The sequence below is a fragment of the Petaurus breviceps genome, unplaced genomic scaffold (genome assembly GCF_028583685.1).
Source record: "Petaurus breviceps papuanus isolate PSGF00001 unplaced genomic scaffold, PetGlider_PUasm1.0 77, whole genome shotgun sequence".
NCBI lineage: Eukaryota > Metazoa > Chordata > Mammalia > Diprotodontia > Petauridae > Petaurus > Petaurus breviceps.
Window position 1 is genome coordinate 14,374,773 of NW_027186492.1, and position 27,719 is coordinate 14,402,491.

General features: G+C 35.3%; 1 long non-coding RNA gene across 3 annotated transcripts in view; it reads left to right on the top strand.

Moving 5' to 3' along the window:
• Positions 1-11,533, top strand: part of LOC138175530 (uncharacterized) — a 160,633-nt gene extending 149,100 nt beyond the window's left edge. For all 3 annotated transcript variants that reach the window (XR_011172023.1, XR_011172021.1, XR_011172022.1), the window contains exon 4: positions 10,587-11,533. This is a non-coding gene — a long non-coding RNA (uncharacterized lncRNA). The remainder of the gene's footprint in view (positions 1-10,586) is intronic.
• The last annotated feature ends 16,186 nt before the right edge of the window (positions 11,534-27,719 follow it).

The following is a 27,719-nucleotide window of genomic DNA, read 5'->3' on the forward strand; positions in this document are numbered from 1 at the left end:
GTCTTACCACAACCCCTCCAATATTGATGATTCTCATCTTTTGTCCTATTGGCCAGTTTGCTAGGTAGGATGTGAAATACCAGGTTTTTTTTTGTATTTCACTTATTAGTAGTCATTTGAAGCATTATTTCATATGGTTACTAATAGCAGTTTTTCTTCTGAGAACTGTATATATCCCTTGGCCACTTATTTATTGGGGAATGCTTTTTGATCTTACATTTTCCTGCTTAATTGTTTGTCTTGGATACCAAACCCTTACCTGGGAAATCTGATAAAAATATTTTATCCAGTCTACTACTTCTTTTTTTGTCCTAGATATTTTCTTTTTGGTTGTCAATAATCTCTTAGGAGGATTGTCTCCATACTCTTTTAAGGATCACGGAAAAGTGTTTTGGTAAATCCATCTGTCAGTTCGTTCAGCATTCTGCAGTGCAGTTTGTCCAGGCAGATCTGACAAATTGAATGCATGTATGTTCTCCCTAAATCCTTATTTATTTTGATATTCATTTCTCTATTAACCACTTTTGCTCTGTCCTTTCCAAAAATTAACCTTCTTGATTAAAAAAATGAAACAAAGAAACATGAAAGATGGCACCTACAGGTCATGTGGGCTAGCTTTTTTATTTGAATGACAGCTGAGAAAATAAGTCATTGCCCCTTAAGACTTAATGAAAGGACTTTAGTCGTCTCAGCATGTTGTACTCTACTACTTTCTTCTAGTACTTCCAAGACTGGTTCCAGCAGGTATGAGTGACATTTTCCTTTATAGTCAAAGTAGGACTTAGGCCAACAAAAAATAGCTATAACAAAGGATGGTTTGTGAGTTGTTAGTGATTTCTTACTCTATAAATTACTTTTATTTATGATTAGTGAGCATACTGTAAGTATGGACTGGAGCATCCCTCTACTCAGGTATTGTTTGTTCACTGTTGTCTTGGTATTTTCAGTGCCCGACTCAATGCATTCGACACTGTACACAGTTAATACATTTTTAGTGAATTTAATGCAATGTTTTATCTTCTCTACTTCTGCAAGCTACTTGAGGTTATGGACTTTATTCAATTTCATCTTTTTTAATCTGTAGGAAGTACTGTAGGAAGCTCCTGACAAATGTTTATTCTTAAATTTGGTGAATGTTTGGTTTTTAAAGATTTATCAAGAATCATTATAGTGGAATCTATGACTTGAGAAAAATGTGGCTCCAGGTGTCTGTGGGATGAATATTTTCATGGGTCCTTTAACAGGAAAAAGCTAGCTATCAGATAGTATCTTTCTTCTGAACTTGAAGAATTCTAGGTGATTTGTAAACCTTTGGTGACTAGAAAGAGTGGAAAACCAGTCACTATTTGTCTTTTTAAATAATTTTTGTTGCCTTTTTTAATGGCTGTTTTACTTTAATCACCTATATTAAATCATTTCCTGTACAAAACAAGAAAAGAAGAGCAAGCAGATAGATACAGTGACCTAAAATAACAGTGTATACCACAGTTCACATCTGCAGTTCCCACCTCTCTGCAGAGAGAAGGGAGTGTATCACCTTCTCTTAAACAATGTGGCTGATATGGACTTCGGTCAGATAGCAGGAAGAGACATGTAACTACCTCCATTGGCCTACTTGTTCCTTAGTCAGGGCAACCTATCTTCCTTGCCTTTGCTTGGGTTGTCCACCACGCTGGAAATACTCTCCCTTCCAAACTCCAACACATACTCTAGATTCTTCTAAGATTCAGTTCAAGTTACCATACCCTAAAATGGGTATTCTTAAATCTGTTTAAACATGAATCCCTGTCCTGTTTTGATCTTAAATTTGTTTGGTAAACTCTTTTTAAATCTAGAGGAAGTAAACTTAAACCCCCAGGCCAATCCCAGCCCTATGAACCTATCTTCCAAATTAGTTCATTGCAAGTAATGGGTTTTACTGTATCTACCCCCTTTTCTTTATTGGTCTGAATATTTTTCAGGTACTAGGCCTGTGTGTCCATGCTATCTTCAATTTTACCTCACGAACTTAAAAATTCATTCTATACTCTAGTTTCCTCTTCATTAAACCAGAGACAATCTTATTGTTTTTGAGAATAGTTCTCTCTATCTTGCCTTAAGGCAATGGCTGCTACTCTCGAGCCGGAGCCCACTACTGATTGGAATGGCAGCTTTGACCTAGTCCATTTCTGACATTAGCAATTTTGTCCCTCTTTAGGCACCCTGGTGGCTTTCCTTTCCTACAGGCTCACCAAATTGAGTGAGGCAGTGGAATCCAAATGGCTTCAGTGCTGCTGCTACTGCTCAGAACTCTTGAGCTCAAGCGATCTACCACCAACCTTAGCTTTCCCCAGTAGGAGGGAGTGTGTGCCACCATTCCAAGTTCACTCTTTTTTTTTTTTTAAAGATAGCATGAGAATACTCATGGCTTATTTTCATTCATTTTTGCTTTTGTAACTTGCCAATGTCTTCATGGTTTCCCAGCCCTGGTATCTCTCCTCAACGCATTGTAAAGCTTGCATTCTGAAGCTCTAGTCTATAGGTGGAGCCGCCTATCTGGTGTTTGAACAAAACTCTTTCACTGATGATTCTATTTTCAGAGTTGTTTTTTTTTTAATAATCTCCCAATTAACTGCTTCAATATGTTTATGAAATTTCTAACCTGATAATACCAACAGGCGTAACATTTGGTGGAGATATTTTGATGTGAGCTGAGCTGGTAGTGGTAATATAGCAATAATTGCTGGCTCATTTACGGAGTATTTAGGTCGTGCAGTGAGCCAGATGAGAACAGCTAATGAGCACAGCTTCTTGCTGTAATTAGTTGAACAGTGGTGGCTCACAGATGATTTACAGTTTGCAAAAATCTGTGTATTTACTGAAGTGCTTATGTATTCTGTAAAGTTGTGACAAAGTAACTTGGGGATGTTGTGTTTTCTGCTCCCACATATTCTTCAGAGAGATTAAGCAATAACACCATCCATGCCCACAGCTCTGGCGGCGACTGACAGCAAGTGATAGGAGGCTTCAGTACTTTCTTTTTGCTTGTTTCCTCGTGCTATGCTGCACTTGCATTCCCACCCTGTTTCTCCCACTTGCCTTTTGAACAATGTGGTAGGTACAACGAATCATCTCGACAGCTTTTTGGCCACATCTGGTGGAAGATGGGATTTTCTGAGTTTGTTGCAGAAAGATCTGAGGGAGCTAGGGTGAAAAGACTGTAAAGAAATGAAATAAAAATATCTAGGTAGCAGGAAAAGGCAGTGTAGGGCAGGGGGAAGAGTGTTGGCTTTGAAGTTTGAATCTTGCCTCAGACATTTACTAGTTGTTTGACCCTGGATAAGTCATTTAATTTCTCTGTGCTTCAGTTATCTATAAAATGAAGGGGTTTGATACGATTCCTTTTAAAGTACCTTCTAAGGGAGAGTTTTGTAGTGCAGTGGATAAAGTACTGACCCTGAAGCCAGGAGGACCGAGTTAAAATTTGACCTCAGACACTAACAAGTCACCTAAACTTCTTTGCCTCAAAAAAAAAAATAGATTCCTCTTTATGTTTTACATGATTGTATAGATATAAACTATGTCAGATTGCTTACCATAGGGGTGGGGGAGAAGGGATGGAGGGAAAGATAGTATTTGGAACTCAAAACTTAAAAAAAATGTTTAAACATTGTTTTAACATGTAATTAGGAAAAAGAAAATAATATATTAAAAACAACAAAAAAATAAAGTCTCATAGCTCTAAATATATGATCCTATATTTCAAGGCTATGTGATCCTGGGCAAAATAATTAACCTTTCACTGTCCTGTCACCTCCATAAAACTCTAATACCATCTGTCATAGTAGAAAGGCCCTTAAAAGGAAATCCCCATGTGAATGTAATTACATGTTCAGTAGAAAATTGATTTTTATTTCTCCTTTGCTGGAATTCACTGCAGCTAGTAATAGTGGTACCTGAGGATGATAGAAGAGATTAGACAATTGAGATTTGGACTTTGATTCAGTTCAATTTATCAAATATTAATTAAATACCTCTAATATGCTCGAGAGGCAATGTGATGTAATGGATAAAAAGTCTGCTTTGGAACAAGCAAGACCTAGGTTCAAATGTTAAAAAAAAAATGCAGGCCACTTAACCTCTTTGACCACAGGAAATTCTTTTAAGATTACAAATTATAGTCAATTTACCAATCTGTACCAACGAAAGAGATTTTTTCATACAACCTAAGAAATTCCCAGGTCTGGAGCCTACCTTCCTCCTAAAAAATTAGCATAGTTTATTAGGTGCTAGAAATGCAAAAATGACAAAACTACATCATTCCCAACCTCAAGAAGTTTACAGTTTAGTAGTAGGATAAGTAAATTGTGCATAATTTGGAAAGGATTGCACATTTCTTGGAAAACATTCCAATAAACAATAGATGGAGAACATTCCAATAAAAAAGAGAGGTTTTAATCTGCTTTTCTGAGTAAGTCAGAAGTGTGACTCTAATATAGGTGTATGATTTATTCTAAGCTTAAATAGTTCCAGGAAAATGATTCTAACACTTTTCTTCCTAGTCTTTCCTGTAGTCCTATAATAATTGTCAGTGTTCTCTCTCGAATCTTCTATTAATTTCCCTTGTTGCAAATGAAATAAATTCCTTTTCTAACTTAAGTGTAGATGACTGGTTACCTATGTTGGGTAAAAATCATAGAAAATCCCTAGTAACTCATCCTCTCTACATAGACTAAAATCTGACAATTTGGCTCTAATGAAAAGTGGCCTTACATATAGTTGAAGAAAGACTACTGAAATGCTTTTTCCTCACCTCTGCCTCTTAGAATCCCTGGCTAACTTCAAGAACCAGTTCAAGTGCCATGGTACCTTTCTCTGTCTCTGTATGTACCTGAGCTTTCCCTTCTCATGTCTCCTACCTTCTACTCTGATATCTCGTGTATAGCTATCTATGTCTAGATTGCCTCCCCATTAGAATGCAGGTAGGGAAAAATTTTGTCTTTCTTTGTGACTCTAGGATTTAGCACAGTGCTTGGTAAAGTAAGTACTTATTAAATACCTATTGATTGATCTTAGTTGGGAAGTTGTCTTCTTTTTAAATGAACCCTCATAAATTACTCAGAATTACATGCATTGATAAATATTTGTTGATCATATATCTTATGGCTACCGATCATGGAAATCCATGTTAAGGGAACCTACCTTTGCACTATCTTTGAAAGATACTTCATAAGCAATAATGATATTACATTATTTGTTTGATACTGCCAATTAGCATTTAGCAAAAAAAAAAAACTACAGAAAAAATAAGCACTTGGTATTTCAGCAAGCTTGGTTTGTTTATACTTTACAAAATGGGATCAAACTTGGGAGAAGAAACTCTCTAGAGCCAACATTTTAAAATATTTTATTTTTAATTTATGGAATAAAATAAATATTTCCATAACATGGTATGAAAAAAAGATGATTGTGCTTGAAACTGCAAATCTGCTATGCATGACTTGGCATTCCTTTCAAATATGCAAAAAATTATCATGCAAATTTCTTTTCTTCCCTACTTCACCCCCCTCCATCCTAGAGATGGATACCATTTGATAAAAATAGGTATATATTACATATATATGTAAAATTATTCTATACGGACTTCTGTTTATCAGTTAATATATCCTTTATAGTTAATTTGGGTATTTATAATAGTTAAAATAATTTATTCTAACAACTTATACACTCAAAGTTGTCCTTAAAACAATATTGCTATTACTAATACAATGTTCTCTTGGTTATGCTCATTTCATTTTTCATTATTTCAAGTAAGTCTTTCCCTGTTTTTCTAAGATCATTGAGGTCACATTTCTTATAGCACTGTAGTATTTCATGATAATCATATACCACAACTTGTTCAGCCATTCCCCAGTTGATGGACATCCTTGTAATTTCCAGTTCTTTGCCACCACAAAGAGAGCTTCTATAAACATTTTAGAACATCTCTCTCTCTCTCTCTCTCTCTCTCTCTCTTTCTCTTCCCCCTCCCCCCCCTCTCTTTATCTCTCTGTGTGTATCTGTCTCTGTCTCTCTCCCCTCCACCTTCTGTTTTTGTTTTCTAGTTCAAGTTCTCTAATTAGCCCCTTCCCCACCGTTGCTTCCATTGGCTTATGTTGGTGTCAGTCATTTCTTAGGTAGGGAGCACTTCTGGATTATAACCCCCCCTCCCCCAGAGGGCAAGAATTGTATTTTTTTTTGTTTGAGCTGTTCCTGTGGGCACTGATGAAAATGAGTTCAAGGTAATAAAAGTTATTCAACGTCAAACTGGTACAGAAACTCTATAAAAGTTGGAATGTTATAGCTGTAGCTATAAAGGCTGTTGTCAAAAAGATATGACCATTTTCTACTCATAAGAAGCAGTCAAGTGCTCCTTTTTTAGAAATGCATTTGTTTTGACTGCTCATGTTCTTTTCTCAAAGAAGCTGCCTCCCTGGATGGCACCCTACTTATTTGCAAGGGCAGCCTTCCGGCTATAGCAACTGCAGAAAATCAAACACCAGAGTGTTTGGAGTGAAGAAAAAAAGCGCATATAGTAAAAGCTGTAGGCAGCTTCAGAACTGAAGTGTCTAAAAGTGAAGTGGGCTGCCTTAGGAGGTAATAAGTACTCCCTCCCTGGAGGTCTTCCAACAAAGCCTCTACTGATCTTTCCAAGATTGCCAACAATTTCTTGTAGATAGGATTGTCAGATGTGTTGTAGAGGGGATTCTTAGGTTTGTGCTGGATTAGATCATTTCCAAAGTCCGTTCCAACTCCAAGATTTGGAGATCCTATGTTTATGTGAAAAAGCTAGAGTTTTAGACTAGGACCCACAGCATGAGAGAAGCACAGCACAACAGATTTCTGTGTCATCTGCCCTAAATAGTTTATATTAAACTCTAAAGAAGGATAATTTGATTTTTTTTTTACATGAGAGCTGTAATCATCTGATCTATCTCCAAACAGGAAGCATGATATGGTAGATACAGCACTGGAAAGTCTTGGGTTTATGGCCTTCCTCAGACACACAAAAGCTGTGTGACCTGAGGTAAATCACTGAACCTCTCTGGGTTTTAGTTTCCTAAACTGTAAAATTAAGAGGATGGAACCTGAGAACCTCTAAGGTTCTATCTAACTCTAACTCTATGTTAGTCTGTTTCTAGGTTACCCAAGTTTTCTTTAATGATGCTGTTGTAGGTTTAAGATGTATTATTAATCTTAGAAGTAGCCTCCATATTACAATGGGTGTGAACAGAGGATGCAACCATGTGAGGGAAACACATTAATTGGTGGCCTCTGGATAAAGGGAAGGGTGACTCACACTTTAAACACTACCTCCAGTCCATCACAAGAATGGAGACCATCTACCATGTCACTTTAAAGGAATTTTTTCTCTCTCTGTCACTTGCCTACCCCTGTCTATCTATGCTCTTAACAGATTAAATGAATAGCATGCATTTTCCTAAAGAGCACCAGCAAGGCTTCAAGGTTATTGGTCCAAATCCTGTTAACATGGATAATAAATCTAAATATTTAATACATGTAGGACTGTCTTACTACTAAGCTTTGAGGCTCAACTTGGATTATAAGTGTATTTGAAGTCCCCTTTCCCTCTCAGATTACCTTCCATTTATTATATCTATGCCTTGTATGTAACGAATTCTTTACATATTATAACCCCTAGAGTGCATCAATAAGCCCCTTGGTGATGGGGACTGTCTTTGCTTTTCTCTGTATCTCCAGCACTCAGCAGTGCCTGGCATACAGTAAATTCTTAATTGTCGACTGACTGACTGATAGTCACTCTGTGACTGGCTGTCTGCCTGTACTTCCTTACTGCCAGTTCCTGGGGTGTTCAGAAAGGACTAGTACCTCTGGTGTGAGGGTTTGCTGAGCCCTTTTCAGGGCTGCTCATTTACCTTTGGTGACCACCTGGCACTCAACTCTTACCTGTGGCTCCAAAAAGCACGCACAGCAGTAGCCACACCCTGGTAAACCATCTTGGCTAAACCTCAACCTAAAGGTTGAAGTCAATTGACAGGTTACAAACCTGTCAGTGAGTTAGGGGCGTGTCTATTCCAATCCCGTGAAGACTTCTTCTAGTGGAATGAGGAGATGAGAACAATTTTTTCCAAGGGTCCAGAAGTGGTAGATGCAGGTATTGTGGAGTGCTTAGAGCTTGGTAAGGTATTGAAGATGCCAAAGTCATTCATTGCATCCTGGGCCATCACCAGTCACCCTGATTTTTGTCTTGCTACTGGACTGCAATAGCTTTGTAAGGAGAGGGATGCTGCTGACTTTGTGCATCTCTGCTTCATTTAAATATGATTCACCCACAAGTCAGCACATCACAGGGTAGATATTCTTTGAAAACAAAAGACAAACAATAACTGCTAATTCCTAAAATGCTTGCAATCCTTCTACTCTACTGCTCTTTATGAGATTACCAACAATTTCTTAATTGGTAAATCTGGTGGCAAGGGCATTGCAACTGTGTTTGATTTTTTTGCAGTTTTTTATGCTGTGGACCATCCCCATCTTCTTCTCTTGACTTCTAAGATACTGTTCTTTCCTAGTTTTCCTTCTACCTACTTTATCATTCCATACCAATCTCCCTTGTAGAAGTGGCATCTATCTCCCATTCCATCAGAATAAATGTTGCTCAGGGTTTGTTCCTGAGTACCTTCTTGCTCTATATTCTCCCTTCATGTTTTCATCAATGCCAGTGACTACGAGGATCATTTCTCTATAGGTGTTTCTAAAATCTATCTGCCTCTCCCGAACTACAACCCTGCTTCCCTCACATTCCTATTATTAGCTGTAATATCAACATTTCCACTGGGAAGCTCTCCCAGGCTCTCAAACCTAACACAGTACAATGTATGGTACAAAGAGCCCAGTTTAACCCATAATTCCCTGCAAGCAGTATTTAGACAAATCTATGTGGATATACACATAAGTTAATGGACAAGTCCCTCTGTCCCTCACCTTTACAAAAAGAAACTAATTATATTAAAATAGTTATCAAAATAGATTTTTAAAAGTCCACAGACTGCAGATTAAGAACCCCTAGATCAGATGATGCCTTCTAACTATAAATTCTGTGATCTTTATTTAGAAAGGAAGCTTTTTACAAAAGCTTCTTTAGAAAGAAAAAAGTTAAGATATAATGAATTTTGAACATTCAAGATTTATTTCTTTTTCTCTTCCCACCTACCACATATTTCCCTATTCATTAGGTACCTACATCCATTACATAAAAAGAAATCAAGCTCAGATAATACAATTTATTCTTATTTAAAACAATTTTGCCATTGAAGCAGTTGATTTGTAGGTAATTTACACAATATTTTGGAAAAATCTATAGGATTATAATAGGCACCAGATTAATATTATCATGAAGCTAAATTTTAATTAAAAACTCCTGTAGTATTACTGATAATAACAGCACTCGCTACCTCAAACTTCAGTATTACTTAGCTAAGTCAATGGAAAGAATAATAATACAGCAATTTATAGTTTCTGAACTACTTTCCACACATTTTCTCATTTAAGCCTTACAAAATCCTTTTGAGCTATTTTTTAACCCATTGATATTATTCTACATAAGGAAACAAGCTCAGAGAAGTATAGGAACATACCTATGGTCACATATCAGGTAAGTAAATAGAGGTAGGATCTGAACCCAGATTTTCCTGATACCAAGACTAGAACTATATCTATTCCACCACATGGTCTCTCAGAATAATTGAAAGAGTGTCCTTGGCCACCAAATTATAAGATATTCGAAGATTTATATTAAATGAAACTGTATCTGTATTAAATATGTCATGACATATTCTCTTTAGCATATAGAGTTTCTTTTTAATTCAATCACTAAACTGTGATAAGTGTATAGATCTAAAGCTAGAATGGACTTCAGAGGCCATTGTTCAACCATCCCATTTTCTAAATGAGGAAACTGAAGATCAGGGGTGAGTGACTTGTCCAAAGTCAAACAGGCAATAAGAATAGCTGAGTTGGCATTGTTAAATGTGACAGTACAAAAAATATATTAACTTGAACTAGGTTTTAAAAAATCCCAACCAATTAAGAGATATAAGAGAAAATTTATTTTTCACATGAGAAATGAAGTAAGATGGGAAAGCTTTTTAGGGAAAGCTTATGTTTAATTCCACACCTGAATTCTTAGTAAATTGATCTATAAATTTCTGAAGGATATTATTTCTTGGTATATTCTGTAATGTTGCTCATATTATAAATATTTCACCAAAAAGATGTTTCTATTTATTTTAAAAAAATTTATTTTTTATTCTGAACTTAAACATCAAATAAAATTAATATTTTCATATATAAAGTAGAACAGAAAAAGATTCCATATAAAACCATGAAGCTTTATTATGTACAACTAGCTTTCCTTTTATAAGAAAGTCAACATATCACTTTCAAAGTTGTCTAGCTTGTCTCTTTTTTCTTTATTATGTTGTGTGTATGCATATGTGTGTATAAATATATATTTTATATTTTATCTATACACATGTGTATATATGTATATGTCAACTTCAGTGACCTTCTTTCTTCTCTTTTAGGGCCATTCCCCCTTTACTGACATTGAAAAGAAAAGAGATGTGTATTTTCGTATGTGGGGGAGACAATTTTCTCAATCAACTAAACTCTGATAAATATTGTATGAAACTGTTGTGAAGGATTTCTTGCTGAATAAACAGATATGGCTAAAAAAAAAAGACTTGGTACCTAAGTCATATGTCTATTTGGAACTTATCTTGGATTATTGTATGAGTTACTGGTCTAAACCAAATTTCTGTTGGACTGGTCTACAGTTTTCTTAGCAGTTTTTGTCAAATTGTGATTTCTTGGGGTCTTTGAGTTTATGGAACATGATTATACTATGTTCACTTGCTTTTGAATCTTGTGTACCATTTTTGTTCTAATGATCTACTTTTCTCTTGATGAAAACCAAAATAATTCTAATAAATACTATTTTGCATGATATGAGGAACTATATTAGGCTCCATTCCTTTCTACTTTTAAAAATTATTTCTCTTACAATTCTTGATATTTTGTTCCTCTGGATGAATTTTTATCATTTATTCAAATGCTATAAAGTAACTCTTTTATATGGCACAGAAAAATAAATTAGTATAGGTATAGCAATGAATAAGTTTATTGATATAAGTAAAATTTTTATTATTTTGGTGTGACCTAGCTGTGACCACTTAGCAACTTAATTTGTATTATTTAGGTTTGTCTTTATTTCTATAGTACTTTGTAGTTGTTTTCATATAGTTCCTGTGTATGTCTTGGTATAATATTTTATATCTTCTATAGTTATTTTCAGTGTGATTTTTCTATCTCTTCCTGCTTGGTTTTGTTGGTAACTTACAGAAATGCTGATGACTTATGAAGATTGAAGTTTTTAATTGATTCAATAATTTTGGTGAACTTTGTAGGGTTCTCTAAGTAGATGATCATATTATCTGCAAAAATAAAATTACTTCATTACTTTTTTGACTATACTTATTCCTTTGATTTCTTTCTTCTTTTATTACTAAAGCTAGAACTTTTAGAACTATGTTATATAAAAATGATGATAATGGACAACCTTGCTATATCCTGGATCTTAATGAAAATTATGTCTAGATATTTTTTTCATCATATAAAATGTTAACCATTGATTCTGGATAGAAATTATTTATGATATTAAGAAAAGGTGAATTTTTATGTTTTTAATAGAAATAGGTGTTGAATTTTTGTCAAAATGGTATTTCCCTTCCATTGATATAATCATGTTGTTTTTATTATTTTGTTGTTAATATGGCCTTTTAAATTTATAGTTTTCTTTATATTGAATCAACTTTGAGTTCTTATTATAAATCCAACTTGATCTTAGTTGTAATCTTTTAAATATGTTGTTTTAGACACTTTGTTAATATTTGTGCATCAGTATTCACTAGAGAGAATGGTGAATAATTTTCTTTCTCTGCTTTAATCTCTCCCTGATTATTTTTTTTTATTAAAACAATGTTTGCATCATAGGAGGAAGTTGGAAGGATCTCTTCTTTCCTATTTTTGCAGCTTATATAATATTTAAATTAATTGTTGTCTGGATATTTGGTAGAATTTACTTGAATATCAACCTAATTTTGGAGTTTTTTTCTTTTGAAGTTCATTTATAGCTCTCTCCACCCCAAAATTGGGCCATGAAACTTCCTTATTTCCTCTTCTACTGATCTGGGTATTTTGCATTTTTATAAATATTTACCCATTTCATTTATTTTTTCAGGGGTTTAGAGGGACATATAACTAGGCAAAATAATTTCTTTATTTCTTCTTCATTTGTTGTGATTACTCAATTTTTATTTTTGATACAGTTTGGATCTCCTCTCTTAAACATGTATCTATTATATTAGTTTTTCTTAAATAAAAACAGCTCTTAGTTTCATTTTTCAATTTAATGGTTTGTGTGCTTTAGATTTTGTCGATCACTTCTTTGATTTATAGAATTTCCAATTTGATATTTCACTGGGAGTTGTTTTATTTGTTGCTTTTTAGGATTCCCCCTCTCCCCCCAGTTTAATGCCTAATTCAGTAGTTTATCCTTTTGCTGACAAAAGAGGTTAGAGATACAAGTTTTCCTCTAAGGACTACTTTGGCTGCTTTCCCAAAGTTTCACTGTCACATTCTTGTCATTTTCTCTGATTAATTAATCTATTATTTTGTGATTTATTTCTATGACCTAATAATTTTTAGTATTGAATTATTTGGTCTTTAATTAATTTGTGTTCCTTTTCTTTATTGAATATAATTTTATTTCTTTGTCATCAGTGAAAGATATATTTAATATTTCTGGGTTAGTTTTTAAAACTTTGTTCATGAGATTTTTATGTCTTAATATGTAGTCAGTTTTTGTAAAGGTTGTATGAACAACTGAAAATAATGCACATTCCTTCCTGTTCCTATTCAGTAATTACCAGAAAACATATCCAAATCTTCTAAAATTTTATTTGGGTCCCTAACTTCAGTTTTGTTTTGTTAGGTTTGTCTATGTCTAAATAAGGTACATCAAGATCCCCAATGATTACAGTTTAATGAATCCCCAACATTTAATAATGAGGCAAAAAGAAGAGACTTATACTCTCACTAAAATTCTTGACCACTATTGTAGAAGAGATCAAGAAAGAGTATAAGAGGGGTTTCCTTTGAATGGTAGATCCCTCCAAATGCTTCTGTTCACAGATAACATTGTCCTGGTTGCATTAATCCCAGAATATTGCAGAATGACTTTCACAAAAAAACATACTTTATTAATATATTAAGATTTAATATTGATACAAATATAAGAAAAAAAAGTATATATTTTTTTCTAATCATAGAGGAAAGAAATAATGTTTGATTTTAGAATACAAATGTATATTCTATAACAAAAGGCTAAAGAACACTACAGATATTCATTGCTTCTCATTAAGAGGCATTTAACACAGATGAAAAGGATAACAATGAAAGAAAAGAGAATAAAGGTAACGGAAATACCTATCCTAAAGGTGAAGTCTTTAAAATAGTGGGTTAAGTTGTAAGGAAGTACAAGAAATGATTGTAAAAATATAAATGCAACCTGTTTTGCATACTATTTTTAGTCATTTGGACAGTTAAAGAAGATTGTGATGGACTGAAAGTCTTTTAGACATCCTCTAGAGCACTGGGCTAAAAAAAAATTAGAAGACCAAATTAGGTTTATTACTTATAATAATAAATATAATAAATAAATAAATAAATATGATCCAAAGGAAAATAAAAGACTTGGGGGAGAAAGCTACTTACAGAAAATATGACAGATTTAAACTTGGTACACAGAATGTATAAGGAATTATTTTTAAAAGTCACATTGGTAATTTCTGGGCCACAAGAGATATAAGGACAATGAACAAAAATGAACAATTTTCAGAAGAGGAAACCTGAGTTATAAGTATTGACTTGAAAAAAATTCTCACTAAAAATCAAAGAGATAAAAATTAAAATAAACTCTGAGGTACTACACCATGCCAATCAAATTAATAAAAATAACTAAAAAATCAATGAAAGCTGAGGGGGTGGAGGAACTGATACACTGATTGATTGTGTAGTTACTCATAGAACTTCTTTGGAGAACAATCTGTCAGCAGTTTATAGTAGTTGTAAAAACAATCATGTTATTTGACTTAATAATTTTGTCATTGAGAATATATCCTGAAATATTACCAAGAACAAAAGCAAAAAGACAGAACACTTTCTATGTAAAGGTTTTCATAGCAGCATGCGGTTAGATATAATTGTAAAGAAAAAAAACTAAACTAAACTAAAACTTAAGAAAAAGGACAAAACTACAAACAACAAAAAACTCAAGTTGGAAACAAATTACATGTTGAAAAATGGGTGAATTGCTAAATAAGTTGTGGTATATTTTTATAAGGCAATATTATAATAAAATTAAGGACAAGTTGAAATATACCAAGAATTCTGAAAAAAACTTTCATAAAATACTTCAAGGCATAATAGACAGGACTAGAAATATGAAGTACATAATAACTATGGCCTTTATATATCACCAAGAACACTGGGTAAAAAGGAAAAATGAAAAATATTCAGGAGGACTCATACAAAGTAATTGAACTTGTAAAATGATATTTCACATATGGAAATGTAAAAAATGTAAAAAAAGCAGCTAGGTTGCACAGTGGATAGAGCACTGGACCTAGAATCAGGGAAATCTCAGTTCAAATACAACCTTTGATACTAGCTGTTTGACCCTGGGCAAGTCACTTAACCCTGTTTGCTTCAGTTTTCTCATGTGTAAAAAATGAAATAGAGAAAGAATTGACAAGCTTCTTTAGTATCTTTGCCAAGAAAACCATAAATGGAGTTATGAAGAATTGGATATGACTGAAATGAACAAACAACAATTGATTTTTTTAAATATTTTTTAAAGTTTATCTCACAATCATTTTTTCAACTAAAAAAGTATACACATTTTCCTTCCTTTTCTTCTTGCTTTGAGTCCTAGGAATATAATTTTTTTTATTTCCCTTCTTACTTCATTAGAGTTAGAACACATTTTTCTTGCCAGTGAAATTTGTAGCAAAAAATCATCTTCTAAAGATTTCTGAAAAATAACAAATATTTCCACTTATGCATAGTCCACATTTTAAAGATATCTGCAAATGTCCATGGGAAATCTTTCTCCTCAGAATCTTTCTTCAGTGCATAGTCTTCACAGAACTCAGATAACTGATTTTCTATCATATATCCTCAGAAATTGATTCCCATGCTTTCCTAGAGCATAGCATGACAAAACCCATAATAACTATGGAGTACATAAAATGGTGGTTCATAAAAGATGACCTTTTGGGATATGCAGGTAGTTTGGGAGAGCCTCTTAACAATGTTTACTCAAGAAACAGCAAACACTATCAAAACCCAACTGGACAGCTGTCTACTCCAAGACCCCAAAAGATTGAATGCTGACTTGCCTCCCTGACTTTCCTAGAGGACTCATACCTCCTGTACCATAGAATAAAGGGGTAAAAATCACTTCATTCTTGCTCTGGTAGATTGCAAAAACAGACCACAAAACCAGCTCAGAGCCCTTTGAATTAATTGTGATCCTGTGCCTACCCCAGAACAAGTCAAATCGGTGCTTAAACAAGTATCGTTGAATGGATGATTGTGACATTTTCACAGGATAATAGATTTAGGGCTGCAAGGTTCCTATCTCAGAGGCTATCTAGTCTAGATCCATCATATTATAGATGAATATACTAGAAGTCAGAGAAATGAATGAATTTGTACAAAATCACACAGATAATAAACACTGGAAACGAGGTTTGAATTCAAATCCTCTTGACTCCAAAATCAGTGCTCTTTCTATTATATTTCATTCATTCAAGCAATATTTCCTTTAGAGCAAAATATTAGGATAACTCCTTTAATTAAAACAATAAAGGACTTTTTTGATAAGTGCTTCATGCATTAGTAAACACTTCACAATTGTTTATTCATTCATTCATAAAGGACAAAATGGACCTCACCCATGCTCATGGATATCACTGATTATAACTGGCAAGTTTGAGGTAAGAAGGAATTAAAAAAGGATAAATGGGCAAGGGGATTAGGAAAAGAGAAAAGGAATAGGGAAGAAGATGAGAGGGAGGGAAGGAAGAGAATGAAAGGGATAGAGGGAGAGAAAGTTAATAATGGTTAAAGAGCCATCATAAAGATGGCACTCTGATAGTAGTGTCACACTACCCGTGCATTCATTCATCATATTTATTTTTACTTTTTAAAAGCTGTTTATGATATATGTATATTAATAGATAGAGCTATATTTACTGTATATACATATACACATACATGTAGCATGTGTATAAACATGTCTCTGGATATATAGACACCTATCTCTATAGTTCCTTTCCCTCCTATAACTCACTCCTCTCAGAAGGATCTGAGAAAAGAGAAAATATTAACACATACATATATTTTAAAATCTTATGTGAAAACATGTTAGATAATCCTGGCAAAATCATTTTCAGTACAAAGAGGGATTCTTATAGGTGCTGACATTAGAAAAGTTATATGAAATATATCACATACATTTTTTGAGTGATGTTACTAATAGCAACAAGAAATGGACTATTTGTGTTTGATAAAAGGTGATCAGGAACATGTTATTTGGGATAAATGAATTTGCTCTCTCCCTCAGTTTAGCTGTTGCTTGGTCTGGGCTATAGCAGAAGAGCCTAATTATAGACTCAGAATCTTGGATTTTTAGCATATCAAAAGTGTTAATTTGGACTTAATTATTGAACAGATAACCAAAAAAGGTGCCACTTTTGCTTTTATTGACTCAGAGTTTACGGATGAAATAAATAATGCAGTGCAAGTCTACTAGAAGGAGATTTTCTTTCACTTTTTGCCAAGAGAGAAGCAAAAGAACCAGCAGTTCCGAGGTAAGTAGTAAGATGTTCAGGGGATTTTCCTTCAGTTGCCTGGACGCCCAGACCATCTGGCATTAAGAGGAAATCAGAGCCCAATGTGCCCTTTGTTAGGCAAGTGATTGCCACTGGGAGGAATAATTCCTCCCTTAATTGCTCACCTATCTGGGAAGAGAACAATATAAAGAATCTCCTTTCTCTGAGGAAAATGACAAATCTTTCTGAAGACTCAGTTCTAATCCTTCTTGGAAAGCTGGGTCTTCATCAACTTTGGTCCTTCTAGATCCAGGCAGTACAGAAAGTACCTATTGACTGCTGGGGGATTTCGAAGCAATAGATGAAATCAAAATCAGTTCCAAAGAACTCATTCTCTATCTTGATTCTCAGCTACTTCAAATGCTGGCAAAGGAAGACAGGAAAGACAGAAATCCTGATTCTGAAACTCTTGTTAAAGTTTGTCATTATTTTTTATCCATTGCTTGGTAACTGAACTCTCCAAATGGGGTTTGTGTGACATGACATCATTTAGTCAGTTATAAATATCTGGAAGTCAAAAAAAATTCTAACCCTCACTCTTGAAATGAAGATTTGTTCCAGGGGTGGGGAACCTGTGGCCTCAAGGCCACCAGTTGCCCTCTAGGTCCTCAAGTGTGGCCCTTTCACTGAATCCAAATTTCGCAGAATAAATACTCTTAATAAAAGCATTTGTTCTATAAAACTTGGACTCAGTCAAAAAGTCATACTAAGAACCTGGAAGGCCTCAAACTTTGATCTTTACCTCTTGAGCATATTGAGAATGAAAGAAAAATGTTGCAGTTCATAGAGCTTAAAAGAATAAATATTTGGTTAGTAGATTGACTTTTTATGTGATAACTTCCTCTTAATTCAGATTAAATGACCAACTAGACTCTGATTATTGTGATCTAAGCAAAAATTTGTACAAATATCTTATACATTTGCTTGACTAATATTTTGGTTGGTGATGAAGAAGACAATTTACCTGTGGCACCAAATAACATGTTTCCCTTTCACAAATCTCTAAAGATTCTTATAATTCATGTGAAAAATTTAGACTTTGTAATCTGATTATTTCCATCATTTTTATTCAAATGATTTCACATAGTATTTTTTCAGCATTTATCACAACTTTAGAGCAATTCTTTGTGAGTGGAATAACTAGCAGATTGTAACCTCTTCCAGTCCTATTTCATTAATGTTTTTGTATCCCCAGTGGCTAGCATTGTAGTTGTGGTTATTTACTAAATGTTAGCTGAATGAACAAATGTGTAAATGAATGAATATCTATAATTAATAGCATCTCAGCAAAAATAAAGAATAAGGGTAGAAACATTTTAGTACCAAGGGAGTAGGGGAAGGATGCAACAAAGCAAAATGGAAGAAAATTGTCATGGAACTGAAGAATCTATACAAAAGTAGGCATGTTTTTTTTTTTACAAGACCATACAAAACTGGGCCTCCTGAATCCCTGTCCTAACATTGATACTCTTAATAGCTGATGATTGACTTAATAATCTGCAACTGATAATGTGTGACCTAAATCCCACACTGGGTCATTTTCAAAAAGAATTAACAAATGCATAAATGTTTCCAAATGAAATTAATATGAATACAGTGAAAACTCAATTTATTTTACCAGCAAAATACAGAGCCAAGATAAGAGTTATGCTATTTAGAAATCTACCACCACCTGGAAATGGTCCTAGAAACTCAGTTTCTGCCTCTGACCTTAAAAGTAGTATCTATCTATCTATCTATCTATCTATCTATCTATCTATCTATCTATCTATCTATCTGAATATCTATCTATCTGAATATCTATAGATCTGTGATATAATCGATTTAGGTCCTCTTTCCAATGATGCTGATAATCCCACATATATGTCTACCCTTCTATCCCATGTGTCTCTTGTCTGTGCCATTCTATAAATCTTCCATAGGAGGTGATGCAACCTGCTGGGGACCTTTCTCTAGTTCTCATGTTATTTTATGTATACTGATGGAACATGCAGGCTATCTATTGGCTCTCCTTTGTTCTTACCACATAATCTGCCTACCTCTTTTTTTTTCTTTCAGTTACACATGTGTCTGATGTCATCTGTTATTGCTGAAGTCTCACTTTGGCCAACCAGTGAGGAAGTTTAAATTACATTTCAGGAAATTTATTTCAGATTCTCTTTTATCCTTCCTCTCTTTTCTTGGTTCACTCATTTCTCACAAACACTCAGAATGCAACAAAGATCAGTTTATGTAGGAATGAGCACAATTATTAAAAAAAATTGACAGCAAATAAAGAAGACTTAAGGGTAAATGTTGACATTCTGTCAAGCAGTGATGAAGGAAAGGAAAAGGCAAGGGGATAAATTCAGCTGGTCCCAGTGTGGCACAAATTCTACTCAGTTATATCATTTCTTAAACTGATTACTGAGCAAGAGAAGCCTTCAGCTCCTCATTATTGAATTCAGTTTGGAATGCTAGTGATCTTACTTTCACCACTGACTCATTCCTGGTACCCTTCTGTAAAGTCAATTGCAGCTCTTCTGAGGACTGCTGCTGTGAATAAGTTTAAGGTTCTGATCACATGGTATAGTGAACTCTCTATTCAGCAATAAACTAAAGCAAAGCATTCACAAAAATATAACATAACTTATTACTAAAGGGGCCACATACTCTTAAATAAAACATATCATTTGGGAAGACGTGATCTCCTTAATCAATATAAAGTACCCATCTAAAGTCTTCTTTCATCTTGACTGGAGGCTGGCTTTTAATCATCCTTAAGAGGTAATCAGAAAGTATAAAACCATACTTAAGGGGTTGTGTAAAGTGCAAAGGCCATCCACCCCTATGTCACAGTAATTTACAATCTCATCATTCAGCACTGATTACCCAAGTAAATAAAGGTCTTTTCATTTTAACTCAATCCTGACTTCCAAACTCTATGGATCCTCTTCCACACTCCCAGCTCTTGCCTAGATTTACCGACTGTTGCCTAAATTCACAGGTAGGCAGCTCTCCAATTGCAACTCCTGTGGACTGCTCCACCACAAGCTCTTCACAGTTTCTGTTTCTAGGAATACAAAACTTAACAGAGCCACAACAATATTTACACATTAAGCTTCACAGAGTTACAACAATATTCACACATATTGCCAGCGCTATCATCTTAATTTGCTTTCTGTCTGAGAAATCAACACAAATCAACAGACAGAGTGCTTCTGTCTGGCAAAGTAAAACCATCACAGAACAACAGACAGAACAACAGAATGCAAACATCACAAACATCCTCTCTCTCAGTTCTGTTTGGTCCCAGCTCATACTCAAGCTTTTATATCCTCTGCTCCTTCCTGTTCTATCCTTCCTGTTCTGCTCTTTCAGCAAGTTTCTCATACAGTGGGCTCCATGTGATGACATTAGGCCTATTAAGGACAAGCAAGGTCTCCAAATCCCCTTAGGCCTATTAAGGGCAACATAATGTATACTGTTTCCAACAAAGACTTGATCTAATCACAGGCCAGGCTCAAAGGCACTTGAACAGCTGAAACAAGGAGCTAAGTACTACTTTGCTTGCCATTACACCTTCTCTCCACACCCTTATTCGGTCCCTCTTTCCTCTTAGCTAAGAGCAAAAACTCCCAGACTTACTCTGTCCAGTAATGATTCTGCCTCGCATGAGCCTTCAGATCTTCCTTCCATCTGATTAAAAACTGTGTTTTCCATCAGCCACCTATGGGATAAGGGAGTACACACTGCTTTTTCTGTGCCATTTTGCCTTGATAATGTGATGATGCTTTTAATGGCCCCGAGGTTTTCCCTGAAACAAAGTATCAACATTAATAAATGCACTTAGTGCCAGCTAGCATAGTGAGGAAGTGTGGGACTTTCTTAACACTTGTCCTTTCACTAATTCAGCTCAGTGTTGAGTAGATAATTAGTGCTCAATACAGTTTTATTGAATTTAATCATCAAACAGCATTCATCAAGTTACTGATTATAGACTATACTGCATACACTAAGGACTATACAGAGAAAACTACATATGCCTACATAGGCATAATCCCTGCCCTCAATGAGCTTTCTTCTATAGTCTTCATTCCATTAATCTCTCACTCCAAGTCATCCTCTCCATCCCATTGTCCCCCCTCACAATCCATTTCTTTATATAAATAAGTTTTATGTGCCTCTCAGCACCCTGTAGGTTATTCCTAATAGTTAAACAACAACTATAATTACAACGTGTAATTGAGGAGTAATTTTCCAGGTTACAGGTACACAATTTACTTGAAATTTATTTACCTACAAACAAGTTAGTTTAAAGCCTCCCCATCTCATGTTAGTATCATAATGGGACCAACGACCTGCCAATACCATCTGTCTTCTCAGTTGTGGATTTAGAATGAAAGCTGCTTCTGATATTCTACTGACTATATGAAATATTCAGGTTCTCCTGAAACATAAGTTGCTAGACAAAAGACCTTTTGAGAAGGTCTTGAACTCTGGGAATACTAGATTTAGGTATCATTTATATTACAGTAATAATAATTATTTAATGATCTTATTTTTGAATGAAAAAAAATTATACTTCCTCAGTAACCTTATTCTTGGATAGTGTCCTGGTAGAGTTGTGTTGTTAGGAAAGATAGAACCTACTGACTATCTCTGGCTTGCCACTCGCTAGCTAGCTGTGTGTCTTTGAATACATGACTTAACCTCTCTGGGTTTCAGTTGTTGCATGCCTTCCTCTTCCATCATTGCTTGTATTGTACTGAAAAGTGAACAGTAGTGCCTTTCTTTCTTGAAGACAGAGAGCTGTACCAGAAGACCTACTGAGATCCATTCTAGCTTTCAGAAGTACAATTCTAGAGTATTAAATCCTAAAACAAAAACACCAGGATGGTGTTATACATGCCAACATCACATATTTTTCCCCTTCACACTCAACTCTCACTGATCCTTAGATGGCTGGCTAGGCGAATATCATTTCTACTTGCAGAGGAGAGCACATTAATGCAGCATTTCCACAGTTTTCCCAAACATTGTTTGTAATTGTCAAAATGTGTAGCACTTAATACTCATTAGCTTTTGTATCAGAGACATTTGCACCCTCTTCAGTTTTTACAGTGAGCAGCAGGGGTGGGGTGGAGGGAGAGGGTCTCTGGTTTTAAGGAAATAACTGGTTTGTGAATGGAGAACCTATGAATGTACATACAATAAAATGGAAGCATTGTTATGTAGCTTAAAGAGGGCCAATGTATCTTGGGTTTTAGTTAATGAAATGCTTCAAGATATAAGAAATGCTTCAAGATATCTTTTCTTTAGGTCATCCAACAGCTTTAAGATCAGGGTGGTATAGTGGATAGGGCACTGGTCCTGGCATCAGGAAGCCATGAGTTCAAATTCTACTTGGGATACTAACTAGCTGTGTGATCTTTGGTAAGTCCATTCGACCTCATTTTCCTTATCTGTAAAACAAGAAGGTTGAACTCCTAATGTCTTTTTCAGTTCTAAATCTATAACACTAGGAGAAAATAAAATCCCATACTCAGGTCCATGGCATTCCATTCCATTCTGATATCATAAGTACATATTGACTTTGCTATGATTTGGAGGCCAAGGAATCATTTCACTCAACAAAGATTTTTAAGTAATCCCATCCACTTTCTAGGATGGCCATAAAGAAACACTGTATTTTAAACATATGATGACAATTATAAAAGAAGGTTATTTCAAATTGAACTTGCTAGATAGCACTTCTTAAATCTAGATATAAAGCTAGAAGTTCAAAGTCCTAAGTGGGAGATTTTGATTTTTTTTTTTTTAAGCAACAATAATCTGGCAGGATTTTGCAAGGCAGATTTTGTGTCTGGACTTGCCGATTAATTTGTGTAATGATTTCACAAGTGTTCCACAGTAGGCTTCTTGGGTATATATTAATACAGTAGACTTAAAGTCACATATGCACAACAAAACAAATCATAAATAATGAGATACTAAAAACCAACTGTCACTGAGGTAGCAATTACTGGTGTCTCTTTTTTGCTTCAGCGACTCTTTCCTTTTACCCTGAGACATGCAAACAGAACAAACAATTAGTGAAATAATTGATGATCAGTACCTTCAAAGCTTGTGGTGACCTGGTTTATGCTTTATAAGTCTAATAATGAGAACCCCTCTTACTTGGTGATTAGTGAGCTGCCTGGTGTTCTCCAATGGAGCTCGGGAGGTACATCTGTATCAGACAAAAGGTTTTTATCTGCCCTTTACAGTTAGTTGGTCCCTAATGAACTGAGCTTTTGTCCCTTGCTGTTTTTAGATTCCAATTAAATTTGTTTATGGAATAGACAAATAATTAAATATGTACTCTGTTTTCCAGTACTTAATATTGCCTTCCGATGGGGTTGTGTTACAGTCGGTGGCAATTAGCATATACAATAATGTTTTTAATCACTTAAATAATAAAACACATGCAAAATGTGCCCATGTTTTCTTAATCTTCTTTGGGCTTGTCAACCCATTCTTTAAACTTGGATTGGGTGCTCTAATTACCCTCCTCTGAGCTGTAGTAATTCATCCTTTTTTTTTTTTTCTGAGAAATAACATCAGTTTTCACTTTTATGCTTGAGGAAGCCAAAAAATGGCAGTTCATCCTGGAACCTTCAGAGCCCAAAAGGAATGCATTAAGGTTATGACAAACTGATCTTCTGTTGTTCACAGCAAGAGGCATTAAACAGATAAATAGCATGTCATGTTAGCAACTTTTGCTAAAGCAAATCTTCCTTTGTTGGATTTTCTATCTGGCTTCTGGATTAGATTCTCATGAAAATATCTGTGTGAGCCATTTTATTAGCATGGAGGCATCTGGAAGTTGTTGTGGTTTTTTTTTCTTTTTTGAAGGAAACTGCTCAGCTACTGAAGCGTCATCAGATAAAGTCCAATGGCCTAAAAGCACCAGAACCAGGAGACCAGTCATTCATCCTCATTTCTCCATGCTAATTTTCAGTAACAGCTAATCAAGAAGCATTTTGTGTGTGTGTGAAAGAAGGAAATAAGCATTTATTATGTTCCAGGCAGAGTGCTAAGGACTTTACAAATATTACCTCATTTGATCTTCACAATAACACAGTGAAGTGGGTGCTATCATTATCACCATTTGACAGTTGACAAAAGTGAGGCAGATGGAGGTTAAGTGACTTACCCAGGGTTACACATTTTGTAAGTGTCTGAACCCTTCATTCCAGGTCCAATTCTATTTCCACTGTGCCATCTTAACTGGTTCAACAAGCATTTATTAGGCACCTACAATTACGCACCAACACTAGGCTCTTAGTGTATAAAGACAAAAATGACATAGTCCTTGCCCTCTAGGAAATTACACTGTGTTGAGGGAATGCCACATGTTCATAGATAAATACAGGATACATACATAATAAAAGGGGGGATTTCAGTGGGGGTACTAACAACCAGGGGAATCACGAAAAGCCTTTTAAAGGAATGTCTAAAACCCAGGCACACCTCTACATTACACCTCTACATTATTATTGTAATAATAATCCAGAAGTCTTTCTTAATCTCCCACAATTTTAGTGCTTTCCCTCTGAAACTTTCTCCACAATTTTTCCTTTATATAACTTGTTTGTACTTAGTTGTCTGTATGTTGTCTCCTTCATTAGAATATGAACTCTTTGAGGAAAGAGATGATTTTTTTTCCTTCTTTGTAACCCTAGTACTTAGCATAGTGCCTGACACATAGTAGGTTCTTAATAAATGCTCGTGGGCTTGATTAAAGAAAAGCAAAAAGGTCAATTCATTGGGACTATAGAGTGATATCATGTATAATAAGGTTGGAAAGGTAGGTTGGAGCCAGGTTATGAAGGGTTTTAAATCAAATAAGAATTTTTAAATCCTCAAGACAACAAGGGAGTCACTGGAGCTTATTGAATAAATGAATGACACATCAGAGCTGGAGTTTAGGGAGTGGTAGCAAGGGAATGGGCCTACCTAGACAACCTATTATTTTGGATCACAGGGATTTTGATAAGAGCCATAGAACAGAATACCATTACTCTCTTTCTGGTAGCAATGATCATATTGATCTGAATATTACTCCCTGAGATTAAAGGGCAGGGTATGCTTGGGTTGTCATAGGACAGATAGCAAGGTTGCCTATACTGGCTTCATCCTGGTCTGGAGGTCAAAGACTAGGCCCTGGATGTCTGAATAGGATGCAGCTCTCAGTTTGGGTCCTGGCTGGTTACAAAGGATTGGGGTATGGTTGACTTATTCACCTTATATTTTTCTCACAGTGGAACATCTCTTCATCCTTGCAGACTGTTTCTCCCATTGGTGAGTTCTTGGGGGCCTCCATTTTGGTAAGGTACCCAGGTCAGTCATCCTCTATTCCTCTCCTGGAATGTTCCCTTGTAACTTCTTCTAACATACCTTATTTTCAGTTCTCTTTTATGTGGTCTTCTCTCATTAGAACATAAACTCCTTGAGGGTGTTACTATCCTTCATTTTGTTTATATTTGTTTCCCCAGAATTTAATACAATACCTGACACATATTAGCAAATTAACAAATGTTTGTTGACCAACTGATTGATTCTTCAGTCAATAGCCAGGCCCACTTCAAGACTGAGTTGATTAACTCCCCTGAGGTTGGGAGTGGGGACATGATCTTTGGAGGATTCTGGGGGTGAGAGCTAGGCAGCAAGCCAGATGACTAGATGCCTCCACTGTCTAGTCTCTCATTCACTCAGAAACTAGAGACTGGGGTCATGTCAGTGTGAGCCTCTATCCTCTTTTTGCATGCTTTGATGATACTTAGAATATGATTATGGTTTACCACCGGTATGGGGAGAATAGTATTTGGTTACATTTTTAATTTAGTGGATGTTACTATTGAGAATAAAATAGTTGTGTCCACAGTCATTTCCTTAACTTCAGAAAGAATTTGTAGCCTCTATTTTCTCCCAGAATTTTTGGGAGATGTCTGACTGTAGCCAATATTCATCTCCATTCTTTCCACTTGGTTTTCCTAGAACCACACAATCTTTGAGTTGGAAGGTACAACAGGGTTATTCAGTCAGTGCAAACCAGCCAGCCAGTCAACAACAATTTATTAAATGTTTACTATATGCCAGACATTCAGAATGCAAATAGAAATAGAAATAGGGTCCCTGCCTTGATGGAGTTTACATTCTAATGAGGAAGATAACAGATAAAGGAAAACTAAAAATGAGGGTGGAGAGGAGAAGAAGGTATTCAAGCATAGGGACATGTTGGAGAAGTTTAGAGTAAATCCTGTTGAGAAATTAAGAGATAGCTCCCCTGGGCACCCTCTTTAAATGGAGATTCTGGAAGGAACCATTCAATCAGAAAGAGTTACTATAAGAGCTGAATATGTGAACTCCAGGGCTGAAATGATCTTCTAGGATGAAGAGGTTTGGGGGGCATGGTGCAGCAGTCTGGAGAGGAGTACCGACTGGTAAGAAATTAAGCCAACCCTTAAAGGAATCCCTACGATTGCATACTGAACAAATGGTCATCCAGACATTTAATAAAAGTAACCCATTACCATATGAGGCTGACCATTGCACTTCTGGACAGCTTTCATTGTAAGAGAATTAGTGTTTTTCCCCCAGATATTGCAATTTTTACTAATTATAGAGCATTTTTATTGATTGATTTTTCCATTCCCATTCATGAAACCCATCTGAAGGTTAGGAATAGGTCCTGATTCCCAAGTCAGCATGAAGGAAAAACTGGCACTATGGAATTACAAAGAAAGCTCTTAGAGCATATTTGTGAAAAGGGGAACTATCTGGGATGTCCCATTTTTAAGAGATGAACTTTGCAGTTATGTTTCTTTGTAATACATAAACTGTCTTCTAACCATACACTGCTGTTTGGGAGGGAAACAACATCTACCACCTCTTTTATATCCAGAAGTCATTCATCTTTATTTTATCTCTTTTGCGATTCAAAGGCTAGACAACTATGCTCAGCCAGCTAAATAGAGAAGTCAATAGGCATTTTAAAATTCTGTGTTTTGAACTCCTTTTCTCCAGCTGCTGATGCTCAGAGCAGTTTAAACTCTAATTTGAATTATAACAACCAGATTTTAACTCCTATCATATCCCTGATCATTAATCTATTGACTTTAAATGATCCCAACATGCCCAGTATAGCAAAACTTCAAAGAATCTGTGTGGAATTGGGGTAATAAAGTTCTTTTCAATTGCAATAATGCCCTTGGTTGCCATGCAAATCAACCTGTAGAAAACCTGGCTATTTCAGCCCTGTTTCTTTTGTTCTGTATTCCTTCACTTGCTGTATATTCCTGCCAATAGCAAAATTGTTGGTCTCCTTCAATTTTTATTCACTCATGTCTCAGAGCCCACACAGAATTAATAGCACTCAATTTATTAGAATAATTAATTGAAATAGGTCATGTTTGGGGGAATAGAGATAGAGAAAATAAGGTATTTGCTCTCTATCCCCGTCATGCACTCAAACACATATACATACCACTGGCAAACTTTTCTCTAATTCTTGCCATACTCTTTAAAAGATGTACATGCCCTAAAAAGGCATTGATCATCTTCAGAACAGACTAAACCTATTATGACACTAAGACATGAAAAAAAGATGAAGTATGAATGAGGGTAAGGACAAGGAAAATTTTTTAAAAGATAATACTTTACTTGTATCCTTAATTT